This window comes from Callospermophilus lateralis, chromosome 14 (assembly GCF_048772815.1).
Source record: "Callospermophilus lateralis isolate mCalLat2 chromosome 14, mCalLat2.hap1, whole genome shotgun sequence".
Classification (NCBI taxonomy): Eukaryota; Metazoa; Chordata; class Mammalia; order Rodentia; family Sciuridae; genus Callospermophilus; species Callospermophilus lateralis.
In genome coordinates this window covers 108610793-108631731 of record NC_135318.1, presented here as the reverse complement: position 1 = coordinate 108631731, position 20939 = coordinate 108610793, and the positions used below count along the sequence as shown (strand labels likewise).

Below are 20939 nucleotides of genomic sequence, written 5' to 3'. Positions count from 1 at the left end.
TCAATCACATGATCTGATAGTGGGTTTATTGGAGAATGTCCCCCATTCCTACCATGATAGTATGGACCATACCCCGGTAGGCCAGGGGTAGTTTTGGCTTCTGCCTTCTATTTGATGCCATTTTCCCCTCTCTGCTCCCCCCCAGCTCACTCTTGAAAGGCCTTCTGTTCTGCCAGCCATAGTGACATCTGCTGGCGGACATAGGAAGTCACAAATCTGTGGGGACCCTCTCAACCAAACCTTGTTAATGCTGCCATTTATCAGAGGGGCAGGGGTGCGGGCTCTGGAGGGCTGGGCGTCATGTCATTTCTCCCATACCCTCTCCCAAGAGAGCAACCATGTCTCAAGCAGCCAGTTCCCACCTTCCATTCGCAGAACTGAAAGGCAGGCAGATGCAAACCCCAATGTTAGCGTGGGCCCTGGAAAAGAAGCCACCATTCCAGGTGACAATAGACTTGACTAGATGCTTGGGGACTGAAGCAAGGTAGTTCTTACCCACCTCTGCGCCCTCCTCATTTTCAGCAGGCCTCTGCCTGCAGCTAGGAGAGGAGTGGAGCTTTCTCCCCCACCAGGCCCCGCTGTCTCAGTGCTGCTTTAGGGGCAAACTTGCAACTAGGCGATTCGAAAGGGGATTATTCCAACTCAGAGTTTCTTTTCTTCTGAACTAACACAGGAGATGTCTACTTTGCGATTCTGAGAAGTTCATGGTGTCCTAAGAACTCCACGTCACTTTGGCTACTCAAAATGGAGTCGCTTGTTCAGCAGCACCAGCATCCCTGCTCAGAGCTTGTTAGAAACGCTGCCACTCAGAGGTGCTAGAGTTTTGCACTGACAGAAGCCACGTTTGAAACAAGCCCCAAGGCCATACCTGCACACACCCAAGTTCATGTGCTTGTACTCCACGCTGGGTTCCTCACCTTGGCGCCCCTGGCCCATCAGCCCAGATCCTTCTTGGTCTGCAGAGGTCTTCCCAGGCAGTGTAGCCATTCAGCAGCACCAATGGCCTCTACCTGAGTTTGCACTAGCACCCCTGACTTGTGATAACTCAAAAGGTCTCCAGGTATTGTCAAATGACCCCAGGGGAGGGGGAAAGTCACCTATGTGACCCATCACCTTTAGGGTCACCTGAGACCTTGTTACAAACACACATTCTCAGACCCCACCCCAGATTGGCAAAACCAGGAGCTCCAGTGGGGCCCGGGAAACTGGGTAACTCTCTGCGAGACACAGGCACTCTGAGGTGGAAGAGGACTCGGGAAAGGCCCTGCAGTGAATCACTATTTGGTGACAGAGAAGTCACAGGGGCCCAGCATGACCAAGAGGTTGCAGGCCATGGGTGATAAAGAGCCCAAATCTGGAGCCACATGGGAGGGTTTGCAGCCACACTTCGCCCTGTGCTATCTCCATGACCTTGCCTATGTGACCTGATATGTCAGTGCCTCAGTTGCCACCTGTGGACAACAAAAGCACTGTTTCTCCTGCAACTATCAAGGGATGAGGAAGCCTTTATGGTAAGTTGCTTAGAAGAGTGCTTCGCACCAAGAGCTTCGGACACGTCACCTACTGGTCTCATCTTCACCATCACTTGCCTGTCTTGCCCCCGATTGTTGAGTCCCCTACAAGTCAGCCAGGCAGGTGCTTCATTCTCTGCCACATCCTCAGCAGGGAGCCCTGGCCTGGCCTTCATCAGGCTCTCAATGAACATCGGTGGAGAAAGGCATTGCAGTGCCCACGAGGACATGAGGACACCAGCAGAAGCCCTCTGCCTCAGGGGCTTGAACTTTGCTGTGGATCCTGTATGTTCTGCAAAGGGACCCCAGCTTCCTAGATCCAATTCTATTAGAAGGTGTCCTTGCAAATGTGGCAACTGGGCAAAAGTGAGCTTCTCTATCTGTGTGGATTAAACGGGACCTCAGGTAGATCTACAGGCATGCTGTAACCAACAGTCAATCAACACACGCTTAGAAAATCATGGAAAGTCTAATGATGGGGGCGGGGTGCTTCACAGATGCCAGGTGTTTTCTTCCTCTACTTCTAGGAGTCTTTCTACCCAACTCCTGAAGTCAGTCATACAACTCTCCCCATTTCAGATATGCAAACACTGAGGCCCCAAGAGGTTACAGAACATGCCCAAGGTCATTGTCTAGTAAGCAGTGAAAGTGTTCTTCTCATGCTGCTCTCTGATTCCAAACCCACACCTGCCTTCCTTCCCAGGGCACTTCCTGGTCTGCACACAGGGATTACATGCCTTAAGATTGGGAGGGCAATCCAAATTTCAAACCTTCTACCTCACCTTATGCTGAAGACAATCCTAAGCAGCAGAGCACGTGTCTTAATTGGTTTAAAAACTCCATCTCTAGCAGTAATGAGATCTCTATGCCACAGCCCCGCCAGATAGCCACCTGGGAAGAAGGCAAAGTGACCACAGGAGTGTGGAGAGAGAGGACAAAATTTGGGAAAGTGAAAGACGTAGAAGCAAGAACTGAATACACTAGAACGGACAGGACCAGCAGAGAGAGCGCAGCTGAGAGGCCTGGAGCAGGGCTGGGGGGAGCCAGCACATTCCACGGGTATTGATGAAGGTCTGCTGTGTGCCTGGCACTATGCTGAGAAGTAGACGCTGCATTGGGCACAGTCTCTGACCTCGCCCTGCTAAAGATCCCAGTCTGGGGATTCAAAGCTAGATGACATTGCCCAGCACTATGCCATTTCTTCACACCCCAGCTGACCTCCAGCCCCCAGCACCATGGCCCATTTGCCTACAGTGAAGGCCAGCAGCAGCTTCCTGCCATGGCTGGAAGGAGTGGGTGGAGAACACCCCATCTCTCTCACCTGTAAGAGGGCTTCTATTAGTAGCATGATCTTCATGGACTCCCAGTACTCCTTAGCAGGACTGTGCTTAGTCGCTCAGTGACAACAACTGGCTGGTGCACCCTGTCTTCCAGTTCCTATTCACTTCCTGTTCCGACCTGGAGTTTTCTAGTATCGCCTCCCAAGAAAACTACTTGCTAACAAATCTGGATCGCAGGGTCCCCACACTTTAATCTCAGGGAAGCCAGAGAACGACAGGAGATTCTAGAAAGGTGTGCAGTGATCCCAGTCTATCTGGCCATTTTACGCTTGTATTTAGTTCTCCTTGGCTGCTCTGACTGCCCTGATAGGTTTAGGAGAAAAGACAAGCCATATTTTGGCATGTAAAATGCATTCAGGCCAAGTCTCTTTCATACAATCTACCAAGTAGGTGTAGAATCTCATGAAATTTTAAGGACAACAGAATGCCAAATGACTACTCATTCCAGTGAAGACATGCTGCCAATAAGACTTAGAAATGGGTCCTCAGAGCAGATTCTATCATTCTGCATTTGCTTCTGAAAGTAGAGGACACCTGTTGGTACACAGTTCTAATAAGCCCAGGAAGACAAGGTTGATACACAGTTGAGTTGGCATATGATGTTCCAGAGCTCAGGACTTCAAGGCAGCTGTCAGGTTGTTCCCGGGCTCTTCTGGTCCTCACCTTCACTCAAAGTCTTTTTGTTGGTAATGTAGTTCAGCAATGGATTACTGGGCCAGAGACTTGTTCAGTATTGCTCAGCAATAGCAAAACACGGTCACCAGTTGTAGGTAGCCAACTCCAGGTGAGAAACACGATAGATGTTAATGCTCACGGCTCCACACCCCCAACCTTCCCTTCAGTGAAAATGCTCTCTAAAATGTACATCATGCTTAATTGTGTGGAAGAATTCTACATCTAGCCAAACCCCATGAGCTTTCAAAAGCCAGTCCAATAACATTGAGAAGATTCACTCTCCAAAGCAAGCTTGCCAATGCCTGAGTGCCCACGGGCACCTCCTTTTAGAATGGAATGCACACATCCACCAAGATATCACTGCCTGTGTTGGTTGAGTGGCCTTTGCAATGGATGAGGTGGATGTGATGTAACATGTGAATGAATTAGCATTTACCAACAACTGGAAGAAAAAACTCACTCTAAGATATGATGATGGAGCAGCTCTATGATCTAGACCATCGCCCTCTCCTGCGTCCTCTCTGTGTTCCTCTGCCTGGCTGGACCTCCAACTCAGCCCACAAGGATGTGTCCTTTCTAGTCAGAAGCCCTGTCATTGCTTCCAATTCCAGGCCCTGATTCCTGGTTAACGCAGCCAGATCTCGCTTTCAAGGTAGTCTCTTCAATCCCTTCCCTACCCTAACCACAGTGTGGGCTCTGGCCCCACCCTTACTCTCTACACCACCATTCCACATTATGGTCTTCCTGTCCCTCTCTGTGACCCAGGACTGCCCGTGACCGACCCCACCCAACAACAAGCTGTTGAACCAGATGCCATCAGAGGGTAGAAATGACCAGAGATTGCTAACTTGAAAATTTCACAGAATAGTTAATAAGACAAAGAATATCCTGAACCAGTCAAATGACATAAGAGGAAGTCAATGAATTCTAACCTCAAGGGCAAATCCTGCAGAACACTGACTCTCAAATTCAGCTGCACACTGGAACCACCTGGGAACTGTACATAGTACTGACTGCTGGACCACCCACTAGCCCTGGGCTGATGGAATGGCTCTGGGCTAAGATGGGACACTGGGGTTTGTAAATTACCAGTTGAGTATAATATAAAGCAAACTTTGAGAACATTACTTTTTTCCCCCCACATGAAGAACTAGGTGCATACAGATGCAGAAGTACACAAATCTGCAGCATAAGGCTCCTTCAGGTCCATAGATTAAATGCACTGCAGTGACCAGCACCCTGGCTAGGAACACCACAGCCCCCTGGAAGCCTCCTATTTCCACCTTCCAGGTGACCACAGCCCTGCCATCCAAGCATGGAGGAGTCCTCCCTGCTGAGAGACATCAATGTGGAGAATGGAGAGCTCTTCTCTCCTGGGAGTCCCTGCTTTGACAACAAGTGCACTGGAGAAGTTTGAATCAAGTGAGAGGCACATGGGCAGGCTTCCTGGATGAGGCCCTATTGAAGGGAGGATGGGATCTGAGGAGTGGACCAGAGAGAGGAAAGATGGAGGGAAGCTGGCGAGGGCAGGGCAGCAGATCACTGGAAAAGAGGCCCCAGGAGGAAATTCTACAGACTCACAGCTGAAGACACCCGAGCGGGCCTGAGGAGTTTTCAAGCACAGCCTTCCTTGCCAACGTGTGAGCTTCGTGTGCAATAGACATTTCAGATGGTTTTTTTTTTTTTTTTTTTTTTTTTTTTTTATGACAACCACTACCATGCTGGACTTGGATGAGTTTAGTGGTAAATGACATTCAGGGATCTGCATGCAACAAACAAGTTTCCTGATGGCACAAAGGCTTCAAAGTGAAAAGGTGTCTGCCAGTTATTATATGTCATTCTGCGGCACTCTAGTTCAAACAGGGACATCCACAAATTGCTCACTGGGAATCCACTTTGTTCCGGGAAGTGAAAGCTGCTTGGATGAAGGGCTTCACGTCTGACCTTCTGAACTCTCCTGAGCAAGCACATTCAGACCCCCCTTCTCGCCCAATAGGAAAAGTGTACCTGTAAGAGAGCCCTTGTAGCTCCAATCACCAACTTTAAAGAGGAAAGCTGCCCTTTGAAGAAAATACATTTGCCAATGTTTCATTGAAGTCAACGGTTCCCACTCACTCAGAAAACAAACTGGAATTGCAGGAGCCTTCATGCAGGGAACCTGCATTTCCAATAGAACAGATGCTTCAGAGAGAAACTGAGAGTGCCAGCTCTGAGAAGCAGTTCTGCTTCATGCAGCTTCAACCAGACACAAAACCCAATATGCTTACAGAGAACAAGACCGTTCCTTCAACTGGAAGCTGCCTGCACAAAATGCTTCCATTCTGCACTTTCAATCTTTTCTCAGCCAGCACTTTCAGACAACACTTTACATCCAAAGTGCAAATTGTGCTACCCAGAGAGCCCTTGGACCTAACATCACCAATATTCACATGGAAAGTTGGGCAGTTGACAAGATCAATGGCCCAGAGTTTCATTGAAATCTTTTTCCTCAAATTTTTTGAAAAGTCACTGGAAATGAAGGTGCCCACGAGCAACAAACTGTGCTTTATACAAGACACAGAAACTTCTAAGTAAAGCCCGTGACTGCTGGCTCTAAGAAGGGGTTGCAATTCCTACTAGTTCAACCAAGCCCAAATCCCAATGTGCTCTCCAGAAACACTTTTACATCCTGCAGTTGAAGCTGTTTGCACACCCTGCTTCTCATCTGCACTTCACACGCTTCTCATTGAGCACATTCAGAGAACAGTTCAGGCTCAATATCCAAAGTGTGCTAGCAGGAGAGCCCTTGTACCTCCGAGCACTTGCTCAGATAGGAAGCGATAGGTCTGATGGATGGTTCCATTCCTCGATGATTCTGTGGAATCCATTCCTCAAACGGATTCTGAAAACTATCGTGAAATTGCATGAGCCTGTCTGCAATGACCTGTGCTTTATTGAGTGCATAGATGGTTCCAAGTGAAATGGTGCCATCAGCTCTGACAACAGGTTCTGCTTCCTGCATGTTCAACCAGGGAAAAACCGCCACTGAGAACAAAGCTACTTTGTGCACAAACTTTTTCTGTTTGCCCCCTTCAAATGCATCTCAGGATGCACATTCAGAACACATTTCCTGCAAAAAACATGAGAAAGTATCATTGCAAAAGTCCACTCTGGTGTAGCATCACAAACATTATTAGGAAATGAATTGCACAAGGTTTCGTTGTATTCCCATGGTCTCCTTCTTCTAAAAACTCATTGAAACTTTCATGACTGACAGCAACCAACTTACCATTGACCAAGAGCTCAGTTGTTTCCAATGGAAACTGTGCCTGCTAGCTCTCAGAAGCCATTGGATTGAAGGCTACTTCAGCCAGGTACAAAGCTCAATGGGCACGATGAAAAAAAAGTCATTTCCTAATATGAAAGCTGTTTGCCAAAAATCTTCTGTGCTGCACTTCCAAAATATTTTCAGGAAGCACACTCAGAGAACAGTTTCAGCCCATATGCAAAGAATGCTAGCAAGAGAGCCCTTAGACCTAGGTTCAGCAACTTGGAGAACTGTGGGCCCACTGGGAAGAGCAATTAACCAAGGTTGATTGAAATCCATTGCTCAATTGTTTGTCACAGAATTCACTTGAAATGCAAATGCCTGCCTGCATTGAACTCCCACTGACCAATTGTACCGATGCTTCAAAGGGAAAGTGCCACCTCTGAGAAGCAGTGGTTCTTCAGGCTAGTTTAAGTAGTGACAAACCCCAATGTGCTCACTGAGAACAGAATGAGCTCCTGAATGTTGAAGCTGCTGAGAGACTGCTTTACTTTTGCACTCCCAAACTACTCTCAGCAAGCACATTCAGAGCCGAGGTCAGGCCCAAAATACAATGTTGGCTGACAAGAGAGTCCTTGCACCCAGGATCACCAATTTTGAGAAGGCCATAGAGACTGCTGAAAAGATCAATTCCACAAAATTCCATGGAAACCCACTCATCAGACCTTTCTGAGAACACTTGAAATGCAGGTTTCTGCATGCAAGCAACTCTGGGTGACAGATGGCAACATTTGCCAAATGCAAACATTCCTACCAGCTCTAAGAAACCGTTCTCATTCACACTGCTTCAACCAGGGAAAAATTCCCATGTGCTCACTGAGAACAAGTTAGCTTCTGCTACTTGAAGCGGCTTCCACAAACAGCTTCACTTCTGCACTTCTAAGCTGTTCTCCTCAAGCACATTCAGAGCACAGTTCAGGCATGAAACACAAAGGGTGCCAGAAAGACATCTCTTGAATCTAGCATCACCCACTTGCAGGAGGAAAGAGGACCAGCTGAGAAGATCAGTTCTCCAAAGTCTCATTGACATCCATATGTCACACTTGTTTACAACGTACACTTGAAGTGCAGGTGCCCACATGAGTGAACTGTTTTGGATCAATGGCACAGAGTCTTCAATGTGAAAGCATGCCTGTCACCTGTAAGAAGCAGTTTTGCTTTCTTCTAGCTCACCCAGAAAAAAAAAAAAAAAAAAAAAACCACCATGTGCCCACTTACAACAAAGTTAGTCCTGCAAGTTGAAACTGCTTGCAGCAAATGGCTTCCATTCCCCACTTGCAGACATCAGTGGTTGACAGATGGCACAAAGGCTTCAATGTGAAACCGTGAATGCCAATCATTACAAGTGCTTCTGACACACTCTAGTTCAACCAGAGACAGCCCAAAGTGCTCAATGAGAACACACTTTCTTCCTGCAAGTGGAAGCAGCTTGCACGAACTGCTTCAATTAGAAAATCCCAAGCTCTTCTCAGCAAGCACATTCAGAGCACAGTTCTGGCCCAATAGAAAAAGGGTTCTAGCAAGAGGATCCTGTACCTATGATCACCTTCATAAGGTTGCTTCCCAACTTCTGTGTGGAAGTGTGTTTCTCCTTGGCCATTACGCTGTTGTAGAGACCACTAGGAGCTCAGCTTTGTGCAGGATCATCTGACCTGGACTTTTTGCAAGACCTGTACAGCCCTCACACATGCTCAGATGCTACAGGACTTTGCAGACCAGTCCAGGCAACAGTAGGCACCCATTCATTGTCAACAATCTACAGATTCCTAGATGCATGGCATTCATTATCATCAAAGGCAGAATTTTGATCAAAAACCATATTTATTTATTTCCAATCTGAATCAAGAAAATAGAAAATATCCCCAAATCCAAAGAGTGGATCCCTATTGTGATGCTACCAGTAGAAAATTCCATAGCTGACCTCATGGGATGATTCACAGTCAAAATACAGCTGCATGAAAAATATTACATGACATGACCTTGAGGTTATGTGGAAAGTGGCATGTGAAGTACACATTCATGTCTTCTTCAGACATGGGATTCATTTGCAGGACACCTTATGCAATTGAAAATACTCCAAAATAAGAGAAATCAGAACCATGTCTCCAAAGTATTTCAGCACAGACCAACTCCATCTATCTATCTCTCATTGAGTGTGTGTGCTCTAGTGTGTGTGTGTGTGTGTGTGTGTGTGTGTGTGTGGTGTGTGTGTGTGCTCTAGTGTGTGTTTGTACCATGATGACTAGTCGATACTTCATTGCCCCCATTGGAAAACTGACTCAGATAATGCCATCTGCAAAACTCCTAAAAACCAAAGTTCTTGCTGATAGAATGAAACATTCCTTCCTGTTGGTTTGGATGTGTCCTTTAGGAATCACTGCTACATTTAGTACACTCAAATCATCACAGTAGATCAGGTAACAAAACAAATATATTTTAAAATAATAATATATTAATGGAAACAACAAATACAGGATAGAGTAACAACTGTGTTACTAAACAAGGTCAAGGACAATGGCAAACTATAGGTTCAAACTTTCCAAGCAAATAGTAATCAATGTAAATATTCCTGGGCTACCTCAGCCCCGCCCAGGCACACAGCAGCAGAATGGCTTTGCAAGCATCCTCAGGAGGGCTGGAGCCTTCTTTGCAGGACGAGAGGGAGGTTGAGGCTGGATCCACTCATCATTCTTTTGGGAGAGGCTCCTTTTCCTCAGCACGAAGTTGGATTTTGTGTGAGGGTTCTTTGCATAAAATACGTTGGCCTGCGCTGGAATCCTCAGCTCTGGGGAGAGAGGCAAGTACAAAAAGAAGGTGGCACTCAGGAGGTGCTCCCTAGGACACCCCAACATCTGAGAGCCAGTGCTTGTCAGAAAGGACCTGAGCCACACACCTGAGAGCTCTCCAACTCAGCACCAATACCAAAAAAGACAGCCTCCACAGTCCTCCCTGAGCAAAAACTCGGCAGAGCACTTCAACAGACCTAATGTCTGTTCCTTCCAAAGGTTTTGGACTCCAGAACATCCCAGGTCCTCTTGCATCTGCCAAAGCACACCACTAGGGTTTGCATCTGAAATCTCCCACACAAGGCTCCTGTGCCGAAGATTCAGACCCAACATGGGCCGTCTTCATAGGTGGCTTTGGAGGGAAGCATTGGATGGTGAGTGCTCTGATGTCATCATGAAATTCTCATTCAAGATGAACATATTACTGGGAGGTGGGAGGGACTGGAAGAAAGAGTGGGTATGGTTGGAGGAAGACCTAAACAGGTGTGCACCCTGGACAATAGTACCTTGGCCCTGTTGGCTCCACTGAATCCTCATCCTCCAAGTAGAGGTCCTCCTCTCCTCTCTGTCTTTCTCTCTCTCCCTGTCTGCCAGCCTTGTTCTCTCTCTCCCAGTCTATGCCTGTTTGGCAAGGGCTGAGGAGCTCTCCACTGCCACACACTAGAGCTTTATGGACAGCCTCAGTGCACAACCAAAGAGAAAGCTAGGAAACCCGGAGAAAAGGCCTAGGATTCCTCTTCTGAGTTATTTTCCTCAAGTATGGCCACAGTGAGGACAGGCTGACCAGAACAGATACCATATTTGAGCCATGCTTCTGTCATTGTTGGTGCCAACCTCCATGTGGACCGGGCTTCCAAGAATGGAGGCCACATTCCAAATGCTGCCCTACTGATAACAATGGTTCCAAAGACCAGCAAAGGGAATGCTTCCCTCCAACATTGTGTATGGTCCAGTGGTGCCATGACCCCGAGTGGGGGAATACAACAGCCCGCTTCTCCTTCCTCTGAACACGTGTTTCCTTTCAGCCTCTTCTAACCTAGAACCTGTTCTCCATCCCTTCTGGGTTGGATGTGTGGATCTCTGCTATGAATTTCTTAGGCTACCAAGGCCCCAGACAGACTTCCTCTTCCATAGACTCTACTAACCTAACAGTATGTTAAGATAGGAGAAAATTGATCCTAGAACTCATAGGGGTGGTGGTCTTCAGCGAACATAGGCTGGGATCATGGCTGCTGTGGGTGTTGGGCTCACAAAAACAAACCAACCTACCAAAAAGCGCTGGCATTATTAACAGATGAGCTTTGTGTCCAACGTGCTCAGGAAGCCCTCATGTGACTTTAGTTAGGGGTCATAACCTGGCTATTGTGATCACTCCTTGGCAAGTGGACTCAGGTGCGGAAGACCATGGAATTTATCCAAACACAGATGATTCAGGCTGTCTCCCAGGCTGTGTATCTTCCCAATTTCATCCTGTTACTGCTTGCTAGAATCCTGGCCATGCTCTGCCCAGGCAGTGGTTTTCTGGTCACACAGAAGCTTTCAATATTGCTGATTCAGTCCACAAAAGTGCCAGTTCCATCTTTAGCCCACGCATTCCCATGTTCCTCTGAAACCACTCCTATCCCAGACCACAGCCTGTAAGCAGGCTTTCCTCCTCACTCCTCACTGATGTCAGCTTTAGATGCCTGTTCATGTCCAGGGGAGGGCACCTGGTGGGGAGCCGCAATAGCCACTGGGGTATACCATAGAACCTCGAGAATTACACCAGCAGAAGTGCAGTTGTCTTTGTGCACGAGCCCCAACACACCCTGCTGGAGTGTTCTTTGGGGTCAGAGACTACTCTTTGGTGCTAAGAGTTGACCTGAGTCCACATCCTGACCCTTGCTCCCTGCCATCTGATTGTTCCACTTACTCTGACGGGGAGAGATGATTTGGCCCAGCTCATATTCCTCCGGCTTCTCCTGATCAAGCAAGTGTAGCTCGAGGGCCCTGCGGATGACGACAGGAGCCCTATCGTGGCAGGTCACCTGGAGCAGCATGGGAGACAGGCCTTCAGGAAATGGGCCTTGAAGTGACTACTCAAGGACAGTGGGCAGGGACATTTTGGAGGCACCTCCACTCTAAATACAAGGGCAACATCCATGACCTTACTACCTGAGGCTGGCTTCCTGCTCATCGTGTGGACTCTTCCCATAGGCTACTGGCCCAATCCTTGTACATAGGACTTCGTGGACCTGCCATTGCTCTTTGTGGAGCCCCACTCCACTCAAGGTGAAAGGACCCCACTCTCTGTATACAGATGCAATCTCATCTCACAAGTTGGGAGGAATGGGACAGTGGCCTCCAAGATCCCAGGTCTGCCTGAGGATGCAGGCGGCATTTGGGGTGGCCCAGACACAAAACCTAGAGGGCTTTGGTCTGGATTGCCAGGGCCCAAAACAGACCCAGGAACATGACCGCACACAGGAGTGCTGAAAGACAGCCACGAGAGATCCTGGCCTCCAGAGGCTCAGTGCTGGCTGGGGTGTAGGAGGGCACCTCATCCGGCAAGGGTGGTCATTGGAAAGGGCTCCTGTCCTGCAGATTACCTGGACATTTAGTGTGCTTGATCTACACATCCATATTGACTCTGCAGAGGGACCCTCTCACATCCTTGTTCAAGGAACATGCAGAACCTCACACTGCTGTCCTCCTCCATGGATGACAGCATCCCATACAGGGGAACCTGCCACCTAGGTCCTGTCCTATTCTCATCTGTCACCCATACCTGTCTCTGCCCTTCTGGACTGCATGCTGCCACCTGACACACAGACTCCCTCAGACGTGGCGGTGGACAAGCTGCTGCTCTCCCTCATCTCAGCTCCAGCCCTTCACACTGACCTCTCCCTTCTTGATTCCCATCTATCCTCCTGATCATCCAGAAACTCCAATGCAAGAGGGCATGAGTAGTCCATGGTATTGGACCAGTGTCTGCTCCCCACCCAGGTGTAAGCACCAGGGGACACCCCTGCTCCCAGGCTTACCAGGACAGTCTTGGCCAGCTTTGGACTTTGTGTTTCTAGGTGGACACGAATTAAGCAGGTGTCTCCCACCTGCTTGTGGGAAACTGGCCTGGAGGACTTGCAGGTTGATTCTGAGAACTGTGGGGGATGGAACATCAGCAAACCCAGAAACAGAAAGCCACCCCAGCCTGTCAGTTAGCTCTATGGGCTTCTAGCACATATGTCCAGGTGATGAGGCTTCTTGTTACAAGAAGTGGAATGGCAGCACAAGTACAGCTTGAATAAGGTAGGTGTTTACCTCCTTTCCCTTGACCTGGGGGCGTTTCCTCACGATGAAATGGTATTTTATTCGCGGATTCATGGACAGATACATGAGTGAGTGGTCAGGGACCTTGATTTCTGCAGAGAGAAGTGGAGAGAATTGTTAGGGGACACTCAAGGATTATACCACAAAACACCCCCAACCCCTGAGAGTCTCCGCCAGGGCAGGCCAGCACCAGACTTGAGAGTCCTCCAATCCAGCTACAGTGCCACCAAAGACTCCCTCAATGATTCTTCCCTGGAGAAGATGATGCACAGAATTTTAACCAAAAGAGCACCTGACAATGGAAACAGCACCTTTGAAGTGGCACCCCCTTTCTCCACAGAAAAGCCTTCTACAAACATGGCTGATTTGAAGACTGTCAGCAAGAGAGTCCATGGTAGATAAACTTCCTATTTTTATGTCACCCTGTTTACTTGGCCACTGGCTAAGAAGATACCAACACTCCAGGTGTTGGACACCTTCTTACTAGTTTTTCACAAACGTATCCAGTATAGTACTTTGAAAAAATGTGCAAACAAGGCCTCTGGCTTTGAGCTGAGCTGCACAGAGATGTCTACATTTTTTTTTTAAGATAAGTTACAAATGGGCTCCATGGTAACAGCTGGCAGGGGGAGGAAAGAAAGGGGAGAAGAAGCTCTCCCCTTCTCAGGTGTTGTCCTTGAAGAGTTAACTTGCCCACAAAAGTGAAAGAAAAGCTGCTTTTATGTGAACTTCTGCAGTCTGTGAACTTCTGAGCCCATCCCCTTACATGCTGGGTATAAAACCCTTAAACTCCCTGAACTAGGAGTTCAGGGGATTGATTGATTACAGCAAAAGCTGTACCCTCTGAACCTGGCTGCAGCCAAATTAAACTGTTTCCTGCTATCTTCAGTGCCTTGCCTCTTTGGCCCTACAACACCTTGGGCCCCAGAGCTTCTCAGTGCAGGTTGCACCTGCCAAAGAGACACTGCTAGACTTTGCATCAGGATTGGCACCCCAAAGGCTCCTGCATGCTTACACATGGGCATTCAGGAAAGCGTTGGATGGTGGGTCAATTCATCCTCTTGCCTGGATGAATTCACTCATGGATGAATACACGGAGGGGAGGTGGTATCCATCAGAGGTGTGTTGGGCATGGACATGGGAGGACTTCAGCAGGGTGGTGCCCTGGAGAACTCTATTGTTTTTCTAGGTTCGCTCTCCTTCCCCTTGTTTCTCATCATGACTGTCTGCTTGGTGCTTGTATTCTGGTTCTTGTCCTACTTGTGGCTCTTCTTTCTGTCCTGCATCTTCTTGTAGTTCTTTCTGGGTCTTTTTCTTGTTCTTACATGATTCCTTCTTGTTCTTCTTCTTGTGTATCCCCCTCCACACTTCCTTCCGTTTCACCTCCTTTTTTTCTTCTTCTCCTCCTGCTCTTCATCGTGTGATCCTCTCCCCACTCAGGAGTGTTCTCTTTCTCCTCCTCCTCCTTCTCCTTCTTTCTCTGGCAATGGCTGGGCATCCTGAGGAGTTCAAATCTATCACACTCTTCTGCCCAATGCAGCCTCTCTTCAGAACCCCAAGATGAAATCAGTTCTCAATCAATGGCCAGGAGTGAAACCAAGACCAAAGACAAGTGACTTCCTTTCTTTGTCATACTCATAGTCAGGAAAGATTGAATAACAGACACCGCATTCTGGATAGGCTTCTACCTGTGGTAGTCAGCACCTCATCTGGACCAGGATTGCTAAACTAGATTCCACCTCCAAAAAGCTTCCCCAGTGAAAACAAGATTTTCAAAATCTAGGAGAGGGCCAGCATCACTGCCACCCTCCTGCCATAAGGCATAGATGCCATCACACCTAGTGGGTTTCAGGCCCCCTGCTAGTCCTCCCTTTTGACGTTTGTTACACACAAACTTCCCCTGGTCTGGAGCCTGCTCTCAACTGATGCTTGGGTTGAAAGTGTGTTTCTGAAATCACCTTCGTAGATTCTCAGTTTGGTAATTCCTTATTGACTGGCTTATTTTTGTACCAGGGATAAAACCAGAGGCACTTAAGCACTGAGACCATTCCCAGGCCTTTCGACTTGGGTACAGGGTCTCCCTAAGTTTCTGAGGCTGTTGGGAACTTCTGGTCCTCCTGCACAGCCTCCCAACTCCCTGAGATTCGCAGACACTGCCCCCTTGCCCAGCTTCTTGCACCTCAGTCTTCCTCATGTGTAAGACAGAGCCAACCCAAATGAGGTGGTGTGTGAAAATGGGAAAACTCACTTACATGCCCGACAGATGGTGGATTCTATTGTGGACAGGCTGGGATGGTGGAGGCTAGGAGTGTCTGGCTCACAAGAAAGGAAAGAGCACTTTCATTGTGGACAGCTCAGCATTGTGGCCTATGTTCTTCAGATGCCCTTCTTTATTGCTGGAAGGAATCATAACCTGGCCATTCTGGTATCTTCAGGAGATGGGTACCCAGGCACAGAGGACTTGGAATTATTCCAAAAAGAACCCAAACAGGCTGTCCCCTGGCCTTGACTTCCTCTCCACTGAGTCCTGTTCCCAGTTGCTGCCATCCTGACATTCTTGTGAGTAGGCAGGACTTCTCATATCCTGGCCATGGATTGGGACCTGTGCTGCTTCCGTCCATAGCAATGCTGATCCAATCAGGACCCATGTTCACCTCCTCTTCATTTGAAGGCATCCTTATCAGTGAGCCATAAACCAAACTGATGATTGATTAAGCCTCTCTCTCCCTTGCCCCTCATCGATATTAGCTTTGCATTGCCTGACCAGGTCCAGGGGAGAACACATTTAGGGAGGTCCAGAAGCCCCCTGGGGCCTCATTGAGTACTTCCACATTGGACACACCCATCACTGTAGTTGGTTTCCTGCACCAGGCCCACCACACTCTGGTTTTTTTAGGGCCAAGGCCCACTTTCTCTTGTGAGTTATCCTGAGCCCACTGTGGATCATTTCTCCCCACTGTCTGATTGTCCTACTTACTCTCATGCTTAGACATCATTCTCAGCAGCTCATAGTTGTCCACATCCTCATGCTGCAACCTATTTTGGTCCAAGGCCCTGCGGATGAGGCTCGTCACCCTCTCCTGGCAGGTCACCTGGATCAGGGTGGGACAAATGTCATCAGAGAATGGCTTTTAGAGGAGCTACCCAGAAGACTGTGGTCAAACATTCAGGAGAAATCTCAGCTACATAGACAAGGGCACAATCTTGTTATCCTGCTACCTGAGTGTGGCCTCCATATACCCCCTGGGTTCTTGCAATGTGCTACTAGAACAATCCTGATACAAATATCTGCCTGTACCTGCCATCCCCCCTCCCCCTGGGGAGCCACATTCCACTCAGGTCAAAGGACCAAACTGCCTATGCACAGACACACTCTCAACTCACTGAGATGAGAGCAATGGACCAGGGACCTGCGTGCCAAGTGTGCTCCGGGATGCAGGCTGCCTTTGTGGGTGGAAGAGGCAGATACACTAAAAATTTTGGTCCTGACTGCCACTACACAAAACAGACTCAGATACAAGAGTGTGCACTTGAGTGCTTCATGATAGCCTCGAGAGGCCCTGGCCTCTGGAAGCTCGGTGCAGGTCTGGTTGTAATGAGGTACCTGACTCAGTACTGGCAGGCACTGGACATGTCTCCTCTGCAGCTGGACACCTGCAGCATTAGCGTGTCTACTGCACATCCATAGAAATTCTGCCAAGAACCCCTTTAGCTCCCTATTCACATACATGCAAAGGCTGACATTCCGAAGCTTTGGCATGACCCCCCAGGTGATCCCGACCCCAAATTCCCACACCTAGTCATGCTAAGGAGGTTCTCTTCCCAGCCACCAGCAACACATCCCCTCCTACCCATGTGACAAGTCACTGTCACCTCCTCTGCTCCAACCTCACTCACTGAGAATACCAAGTTCTAGGCACTGCAGCCTGCACCCTGGACATTTCTCTGACCTCATCTGCCCACAGCACTTCCATCTGCACTTCTGGCTTGCAAAACCCACAATACACAGGCCCACTCACCGCTGGAGCTGGGCATGCTGATGCTCTCCCTCCTCAGGTCAAGCCCTTAAGATGGACCTCTCTCTTCTTTATTTCCCACCACAGCCCCGGGGTTGGCTGTGTCTCCTGCCTTCCACTGTGTGGACACCCAGAAGGCAGCCCTGCTGTCAGGCTTACCAGGATGCGCTTTGTCTCCCTCCGGCTCTGTCCCTCTAGGAGGACGTGAACAAAGCGGCTGTCTTCCACCTGCTCGCTGGAGTGAAGCAGTGAGGAGCTGCTACTGGTGACTTTTCTCTTGCACCACTCATTGCTTTGGGTGGCCTGGGGCAATGGTCCTGCAGCCACTGCAGAGCTGCTGCTCCCAGCTGCTGGGATCCTGGATGCCACTGCCACAGAAGGCTCCAAGAACTGTGGGGGATGACAACATCAGCAAAGCCCAGCACCTGCACCCCACCCAGCCTGGCAGTTGGCTCCGTGGGCATTCTACAACATCCATTCAGAACCTGAGGTTCTTGTCCCCTTGGAGGATGTGGAGTGGCCCCAGGAGTAAAGACTGAAGAAGGTGGCTGATTACCTCCTTTGGCTTGACCTTGAACCACTTTCTGGCAGCTGTTTCCCGAAGAACGAAGTTATAATCCACTCTGCCATCCAGGGCGTAATATACGTTCCCATCAGCAGGGATCCTCAACTCTGGAGAGGAAGGGGCAGAGGCGTGGTAGGTGACACTCAAGGAATACACTACCCAACATCCCCCACAACTGACAGCCTCTGCCAGTGCAGGTCTCACACACAGACCTGAGAGCCCGCAAATCCAGCTACTGTTCCACCAAAGACTCCCCACTGATTCCTCCCTGAGGACCCTCTATGCACAGGAGGTCCACTACAGGATTGCCTTTCAAGGAAATAGCCCGTTGCACCCCAGAACCTCTCAGTTCATGTTGAACCCGCCAAAGAGAAACAGCTAGACTTTGCATCTGGATTGGCCCCCAAAGACTCATGTGTTTAAGGCTTCCTCCCCACTGCAGCAATGATCACAGGTGGGTTTGGGGAAAAGCACTTGATGGTGGGTGCCTCCACCTTGCCAGTGGATTCATCCACTCAGACGGGGCTACGCTAATTTGAGGGGTATGGTTTGGAGGTGTGTTGAGCGTGGGTGGAGGATGTCCACAGCAGGGCTGTGCCATTCAGAGCAATATATTTCTCTTGAGTTCCCCACTTCTGCATTTCCTCCTCATGAGTATAATTCTCATTCACATTTTTAATCAATTTATTGTTATACTTCTTGTTCTGCTTGTGTTTCTCCTTCTTGTTCTTGTCCTTCTTTATCTTCTCCTCATGCTTCTTCTTATAGTCATCTTGACCTTCTAATTCATTGTCTCCTCCTTCAACTCATTTTCATTTTTCTCCTCCTCCTCCTTCTTTCTCCTCTCTCTCTCTCTCTCTCTCTCTCTCGCTCCAACAAGAGTTTACAAGCTGTGAAGGGTTCTATTCTACCACACACTTCTCTCTAGAAATGGCCTCTGGTCCTAAGTGGACTCAGTTTGCAATGAATAGAAAGATTGGAAGCCAGAAATGATTCTTCATTGAACTGCTTTTCTCATGTACTTGTCTCAGTCAGGAAAGGCTGCCAAAGTAGGCACCCTGTGGTTATCTGTCTTCTTTGACACAAGACAAAGAAGCCTCTCTTCTTGGTCCCTCATGGATAATAGCTTTGCAATGCCTCCTCAGGCCAAGGAAAGAATACATGGTAGGCAGGTCCACAGTCCCTGGGGAATATGAAGAACCTACAGATTTATACCCCATCATTACACTTTGTCTTGTGCACAAGTCCCACCATACTCTTCCTGGGCATTTGGTGGACGCACACTGTGTTTTGGCTCCCAGTTTTCTTGAGCCCACTGTGACTCACTGCTCCCCACCATCTGATGGTTCCACTTACTCTGATGGTTCGAGACAATTTGCAGAAGCTCAAAGTTTTCTGGATCCTCCTGCTGGAGCAAGTGTGCATCTAAGGCCCTGCGGATGATGACTGGAGCCCTGTCCTGGCAGGTCACCTGAGCAGGGTTGGAGAAAGCTCATCAGAGAGGGAATTTGGGAGTAGCTACCCAGAGGACAGTGCTCAAGGACAATCAGAGACAACTGAGCTCTCAACACAAGGGCACCATCTTGTTACCCTTCTACCTGAGGCCTTCATGTGATCATGTGGGGTCTCCCTATGTGCTTCTAGCCCAATCCCAATCTTGGTACAAGAGTTTGCTTCAACCTGCTATGCCCTGCAGGGAGAAGGGAATAAGGACCAAAAGGCTTTGCACAGACACACTCTAATCCCATCAAGATGGGAGGTATGGTCCAGTGGACTTCCATATCCCTTCTCTGGTCTGGGATGCAGCTGCATTTTTGTGTGGACCAGGCACAAACCCTAGGTGCTTTGGTCCTGACAGCCAGGGCACAACACACACTTAGGACTCTTTAATGATAGGCATGGAAGCTGCTCGAGAATGTCAGTGCTTGCTGGGGTGTCAGGAGGTACAGACCCAGCAGGTGTGGTGGTTCAACATGGCTCCCCTGCAGCTGGACACCAGAGTCTCATGATGGATACTCCACACCCAGGAAAATTCTGCAGAGAGAGCCGCTCACTCTCTATTCACATACATGCAAACTAGGACACTAATGGGCTCCTCCAAGGCCCCCAGTTGTCTGTGACCCACACCTACCCACCCTAATCATCCCACAATGGCTCCCTTCCCTTCAACCAGCAACATGTCCCCTCCCACACATAAGAAAATGACTGCCAACTCCTCTGCTTCAACCTCCATGGTTCAATATACTCCTCCTCAATACCAAGGTCAGTAGAGGACGGCCTGTACCCTCAATATTTCTCTGACCTCCTCTGAACCCAGCACTCACTCCTGCACTTCTGACCTGCACACCCCAAAACACACAGGCCCACTCCCACCCAGACCTGTCATGCTGCTGCTCCCCGCCTCTCAGGTCAAGCTCTTAACACCAAACTCTCTCTTCCTCATTTTCTGCTCTCCTTCCTGACCTTCCAGAAGCTCCAATTCAAGAAGACTGGCCTAGTCCAAGGTGTTTGCTGTGGACTCGGTCTTCCCCAGTGTGGGCTCCCAGGAGACTCCCCTGCTCAAAGACTCACCAGGATGCTCTTATACTTTGTCCTTTCATTTTCCATGTACACGTGAATGAGGCATCTGCCTCCCACCCGCTTGTTGAATTGGGGCCGTGAAGAGTTCCTACTGGAGACCCCTGATGTCCTGGACTCCGGCTCTGCCCCTTCCCAGGGAGAAGGCTCTGGCTCTGGGGTTGGCTTAGGAGCCATGACAGGAACTGAGCTTGTAGCTAGAGGAGAAAAGATGCCAACATGACTGCCTTGCCCTGACCTTCGCACAGACAGATAATGCCCCTGCTGCCAAGAAGACCTCAGGCCCTTAGCCCACACAGGACCTCTTTGCACACTGGGGTCACTTCCTGAGTGGACAAAGGCTTATCCTAATTTCCAGCCCAACACCGGGCATACAGACATCCCGCAGTGGGACAACACTCGGACAGTTCCTCATATACCCTTAGGTACTCACCCCAGTCCGCCTGGCTCTCAGGCTCTGCCTGGCTTGATTTGCCATCTTCAATTGCGGCCAGGAGGTGGTGTGCCTGCTGCTCCAGGTTCAAGCCACCCAGCAGGAGCCACATGTATCGCAGCAGCAGCTGCAGACTCAGAGAGCCTGGAGGCTGATGGGAAGCCTCAGTGTGGAAGTTCACCCAGGTCCCCGGGAAGGAAGGTGAGGCACTGTGGGGAGGCAGGTATGGAGTCAGCAAAATCCTGGCCTCGCCTTCGCCATGGCCTCCAGAGCAAAACTCGGACCCTATACTCCTGAACCTTCCCTGGCTCTGCACACACCAGTCCACCCCAGACAAGACACAGTGGCTGTACAGGCAGGGACAGGAAAGGTCGCTAGGCAAAGAACCTCAACAAAGGAGCATTAGCTCCATGGTATGAC

At 49.2% G+C, this 20939-nt stretch overlaps 1 pseudogene; it reads right to left on the bottom strand.

Moving 5' to 3' along the window:
- LOC143380092 (leucine-rich repeats and immunoglobulin-like domains protein 1) overlaps window positions 1–20116 on the bottom strand; it is a 69326-nt pseudogene extending 49210 nt beyond the window's left edge.
- Between the last annotated feature and the right edge of the window lie 823 nt (window positions 20117–20939).